The sequence below is a fragment of the Stenella coeruleoalba genome (assembly GCF_951394435.1).
Source record: "Stenella coeruleoalba genome assembly, chromosome: 6".
Taxonomy (NCBI): Eukaryota; Metazoa; Chordata; class Mammalia; order Artiodactyla; family Delphinidae; genus Stenella; species Stenella coeruleoalba.
The window spans coordinates 64,270,886-64,276,194 of record NC_137151.1 but is presented as its reverse complement, the minus strand read 5'-3'; the positions used below and the strand labels follow the sequence as shown (position 1 = coordinate 64,276,194).

Here is a 5,309-nt window from a genome sequence, read left to right as displayed (position 1 = left end):
GGATTGAGAGTATTAATGCCTGGATCACAGTCCCTACACTGTAATAGTTACAGAGAACCATGGCACAGAGCACAGCCCAACTCTGCACCCAGAATATTCCTTAGGATGGCTTGTTTTCAGAGCCCTGCCTGCTGGTCTGGACCCTGTCAGAACATTAAGGATCCCTTTAAGTCATTCCCGAAGCTGCCTATAGCTGATCCCATGTTTCCCTCCCCAGAGCCGAATTATCCCACTCTCCACCTCCACACGCTGATGGATCTGAAACAGACAGCACACGTGGCCACATCTCACCTCTTAGTAGGTGGCAGTGGTAAAAGAGTTGCCTCCTCGGGCTGCTTGCCTTATAATCCCACCAAAAGTCCCTGCCGGGCTTCCCTGGTGGTGCAGTGGTTGAGAGTCCACCTGCCGATGCAGGGGACGCGGGTTCGTGCCCCGGTCCGGGAAGATCCCACATGCCGCAGAGCGGCTGGGCCCGTGAGCCATGGCTGCTGAGCCTGCGCATCCGGAGCCTGTGCTCCGCAACGGGAGAGGCCACAACAGTGAGAGGCCCGCGTACCGCAAAAAAAAAAAAAAAGTCCCTGCCTCCCAGTCCTGGGAAGGGAACAAGGGGGTCACTGCCCTGGGCTGTGGCCCTTACCTGTGTTCAAGATATCCTCGATGGTTCTTTGAATTTATCATAGTCCTCCTTCCTGCAATCTGGAATGAAATATTAGTGTGCTCAGCAATAGAAAGGATAATAGCCAACACGTACAGATTGTTTACAATGTGCCAGGTACACATTTAAGTGCTTTATATACACGAAGTTGTTTAATCCTCCAAACAACCATTGAAGACAGGTAGTAGTATCATCACCATACAGATGATGGAACTTAAGCACAGGATATTGAATAACTTGCTGATATCGTATATCTAGTAACTGAAGCAGCCTGGATTTAAGCCAGGTCATCTGTCTCCAAAACCCTGCAGTCTTAACCGTAACACTCGACCATCTCAAATATGGTGCCCAGGGTTGAAGCCTGGGTTCTGGAGGATAGCCATTCCCAAGAATGTGAGAAAAAGAGAAGGCAGGGAGGGCTTGACATTATATTCACAGCACCTAATACCCAAACACACAGAACTGGAGAAAAATCAATTTGATTCTCTTTCTGTGCCTTTACAACACATGCCCAAATTCATCGGATCTCTTGTGTCAGAAATAGAATGGAATCAAATACAAGTCTAAAGTGAGGAGTCTGGAGTGCTGGACTATTGGTTTTAAATCAATCAGGAGCTTTCATGTATAACTTGCTGAAAAGCAGGGAGAAGTGTTCCTGGTTCCGGGTTGCTACTGGGCTTCTAATTACCCACTCAGAAAGCAATCTCTCACCAGGGTCAACACCTGGTGCATTCACAGCCTTACTTGTGTGTTCTAAGGAAGATGGCAAAGCCCTCTACTCTCTCTTCACCAAGGAGCTGCCTGATAGCCAGGGTCCTTGAATCTCCAGGTTTTATCAGTAGATGAGATAATTAGGCACAGTTGGTCAAAGGCCACCCATGTGTTTTTCTTCCAGAATGATTCTGAGTTTTTATTTGTGGAATTCATGTTTATGCCTTTGGCAGCCAGGCCAGTTTTCTACATATTTAAAATACCAACTCAAACCTTACCAGCACTGATACCTTTTCGTCCTGCAATAGACAGAATCTCCTTCCTGGGGTCTTCACAGCACCCTGACCATCCTTTAGCACTTACTAAATCACATTATTATTGATTGCTTAAATAACTGTTATTCCACCAGATTATGAGCCTCTCTAAGACAAATGTTACCAAACCAGGTTTGTTTTGCTTGATGAACAGCAAGCCAACACTCTGATACCGAGGTTTGCAAGCGAAGAGAGGGTTTATTCACAAGGCAGCCAAGCGAGGAGACAGGAGAATAAACCTCTAATGAGCCTACCCCTAGGCAAGGGGCTTTGCAGGGTAGAAAGAGACTGGGAAAGATTGGGCTGTGATGTTGCCCACGATGGGTTGTGTCAGGCAGAGGGAAAAAGCCAGAGACAGTAAATGTCTTGGTAGGTAGAGGAGAGAAGGGTAAGGGAAGGGGACGGGAGGATTTAAGACAAATTTCCTTACATCATAATTGTCTCTAGAACCAGCCCAGAAGGGAAAAACATATGATTATTCTGCATATCTCATTGATGCATTTTTGGAATCCCGGTGCTTAGTTTAGTATTAATTTTATGTGTAGATATCAGGGTTAGACCAATTCGTCTAATTCTCTTGGAAATGTGGCACCCAATGAACCAAACTGCTGAAGTGTATAATTCAGTGCTTTCAAGGCCAAAGCAAATGCTCCACATTTAGCCTTCTTTTTTCTGAATAAACTAATCAATCCACTGGATGAACCCACATTTCCTTTTCACAGCCAAATCCCAAACAATATGATGATTTTTCAGTTCCCAATGGCAGTTTAGTCTGGACCTGGTTGTGCTATATGACTTGGTGGCTTAGAGGGCACTTCGAGACCCCCGTAACTGCAGAGACCTGGGACAACACAGCACATTGAGCTGCTCTGTGCTGTGGACGGGAGGCTCATTTCTGCAGGACGCCAGACTTCCCACTCCTTATCCACCACCTCCCTTCCACGGTTGTTTGCTTCTCCCCTCCCCTGTGGCTTACCTTCAGGGTCATTTACTCTTCCAAAGCCACCTGCTCCTCCTTGCCTTTGAGTCTCTAGGTGCCAGCTCTCTAAGATCTGACCTCGGGACCTGCCAAATCAGAGCTGGGATGGCTTTTCCCATCTGCAGCAAAAGCCATTTCAAAGCAGACAGAGCGCTGGGCTTCTCATATCTTCCTTGCTGCATGTGTTTGTGGATGCAAAAACCAATTACTGAAGCTCAGCTGTAAGAAATGAAATGTATTTAGTCACAGGTGAAGTTCATGAACACGGTATTAGCTGCAGAATGTGTGCGGTGGCATCTTTTACAAATGAATGCATATCCTCAATCCTGCTCCTTTTACAAATAAGCCATCTCCAGAGCGATGTTGTTGGCAAAAACAGAAGTAAGTCTAATGGCCTGGCAGCCGCCAAGCTGCTCAGAATAATGAGCTATGGCACATAGCACTTTATCTTCATCTGATTTTTCCCTCTGCTTGCTTATAGCATCTGAAATGCCCATATTCCCTTGGGATCAAACAGGCTTATAGCCCTGCAGGACAAACTCTCCCCTCTACACTTTCCGAGTTAATATTTGAAGCTGTTGAACCAAGAGGAATTGTTGCACAGAGAGAACACAGAAAGCAAATGAGGGCACATTTGGATACCACTCAGACTTTCCCAGCACAAGTCCTGAGAATGACTGTATACTCTCTTCCAATTGCCCCAGAATGATTTGGAAAACCAAACCATCAGATTTAGTTGACCTGTTTACACTAAATACAAACTTTGGTGGAAATACATTTTTTATTGAGAAAGCAACTTGATTTGATAATTTGTGCTTCCACAGAGAAGTTACACCTGGTAGACCCCTCAATATCAACTGTTATTCTAGGTGAAAAGGGAAAGCTTTTTAAAACCAGATCTAAAAAAAAAAAAAAACCCAGATCTAAAAGGACCTTGAAGAGGCCTTGAGAAGTCAGACTTTTCAGGGTGTTGGCTTATTGTTCAAACCATACAAGAGGTATCTGTACGGGTCACTTAGATCCTCGGTTGAGCCATGGCCTCTGCTAGTGGTGGCTCTCCTTGGTTTGCCTCCCAACAGAAGGCGCGTTGACTTACCAGGCTGAGTGCTGGTTTCCACTGCCAGCTCTCTTATCCATACTGCTGGAGAGTACTAGGTTAATCCTACAATATTATCTAACTGCTTTTAACTCTCTTTTGTTCTCTACTTTCTACTTGGAGCCACTATGAGGTTAAAAAAAAAAAAAGTCTGAAGGAAGCTTAAACTTATCAACAGAGTTTGTTATGAAACTTTGCAACTGCTTGCAGAGAACTTCATCCACTCAGCTCTTCTCACTTTTGGCCAATGCCTCAGTACTTCCTTTACTGGGAGGAAAAAAGTCTACAGTTGTGTGTTTTCTTGTTCACCCTCTGGTCTGTTCAAAATTCTATCTGCATATGAATACGCTGCTCTTTTTTATGATCTCCGGTGGTGTCTAACCCTTCTTTCTCAGACTAATTAGTCAACTTGAGTTCTTAAATCCATACTCTCTTTTTCCTTGGTGCCTTTGCTCCACTACGTTTCTTCTTCCCTGGTACCTTCAGTTTCTACTCCTGCCCTGGCTCCCCTTCCTAACTGCCTGCAGATATGCACACACCCGTGCCTGGGAAGATTTCCCAAGCTATCCGGCTACTTTACTTCTGCTTTTCCCTACCAAGACTCTTGACCAAATGCCACCCAGCCTCCACCTCCATAAATAGTAATACTAATAAAGAAATGATGTTACCAAACCAGGTTCATCTTACCTGATGCACAGCAAGCCAAAATGCTAAGACACCGAGGTTTGCAGCAGAGCGGGTATATTCACAAGGCAAACCAAGCAAGGAGATGGAGGATACGTCTCAGCTGTGCCTCACGGAAAACAAGGGGTATGCGGTATTTATGGGATAAAGAATAAAGAATCAGGGTGGTCTGAGGCGAGGGGAAGGGCGATTGGGAAAACGGGCAGTAATCATCACTCTGCACAGGCTTAACTATGCTACAAGGCTCTGCCTGTTCGAAAAATGAAGGCGCTTGGCACGCTCTGAGGGTGGAGTTTTCGGCCCTCTGACGTCAAAAGACACTTGCGCATGCCCAGCTGGAGGCTCCGTGGTCCTATCCAGTCTCAACCAGCTCAGCTGGAACTAGACTCAGCTGACTCCAAGCTGCCGGAAAAAAACTTGGACAAACTTTTAATTTTTTTTTTAAACATCTTTATTGGAGTATAATTGCTTTACAATGGTGTGTTAGTTTCTGCTATTGGGCAAACATCTTATTGTTTAGGCTACTTGCCGCTTGGAGGACAAGTCTTTTGTAGATGACCTTGATTCGCGAAGGCAGGTAAAATGAATTTGACTAATGATTACCCACGGTTTCAATGATAAACAACACTTGAGTGCCTCCTCTGTGCCTATACTGTCTTAGAACTGTATACACGTTGTCCTTTAGCCTCACAAAAACCTTATGAGTTAGCTACTATTATTACCATTATTATCTCCATTTTAAAGATGGGGAGATGGAGGCATAAAGGAGTTAAGCATCTTGCACAAGATCACACAGCAAGCTTGGAGCAGAGATGGGACTGAAATCCAGGTAGTTGGCTCTCAGGGCCCACAGTTTACATCACTATCTTC

General features: G+C 45.1%; 1 long non-coding RNA gene across 1 annotated transcript; it reads right to left on the bottom strand.

Moving 5' to 3' along the window:
• Positions 1–637: 637 nt before the first annotated feature.
• On the bottom strand, positions 638–4,730 carry LOC307188342. The gene is made up of 3 exons (XR_013828915.1): positions 4,443–4,730; positions 2,657–2,878; positions 638–696 (listed from the first exon to the last, which is right to left on the bottom strand). It is a non-coding gene; the product is annotated as an uncharacterized lncRNA (long non-coding RNA).
• Between the last annotated feature and the right edge of the window lie 579 nt (positions 4,731–5,309).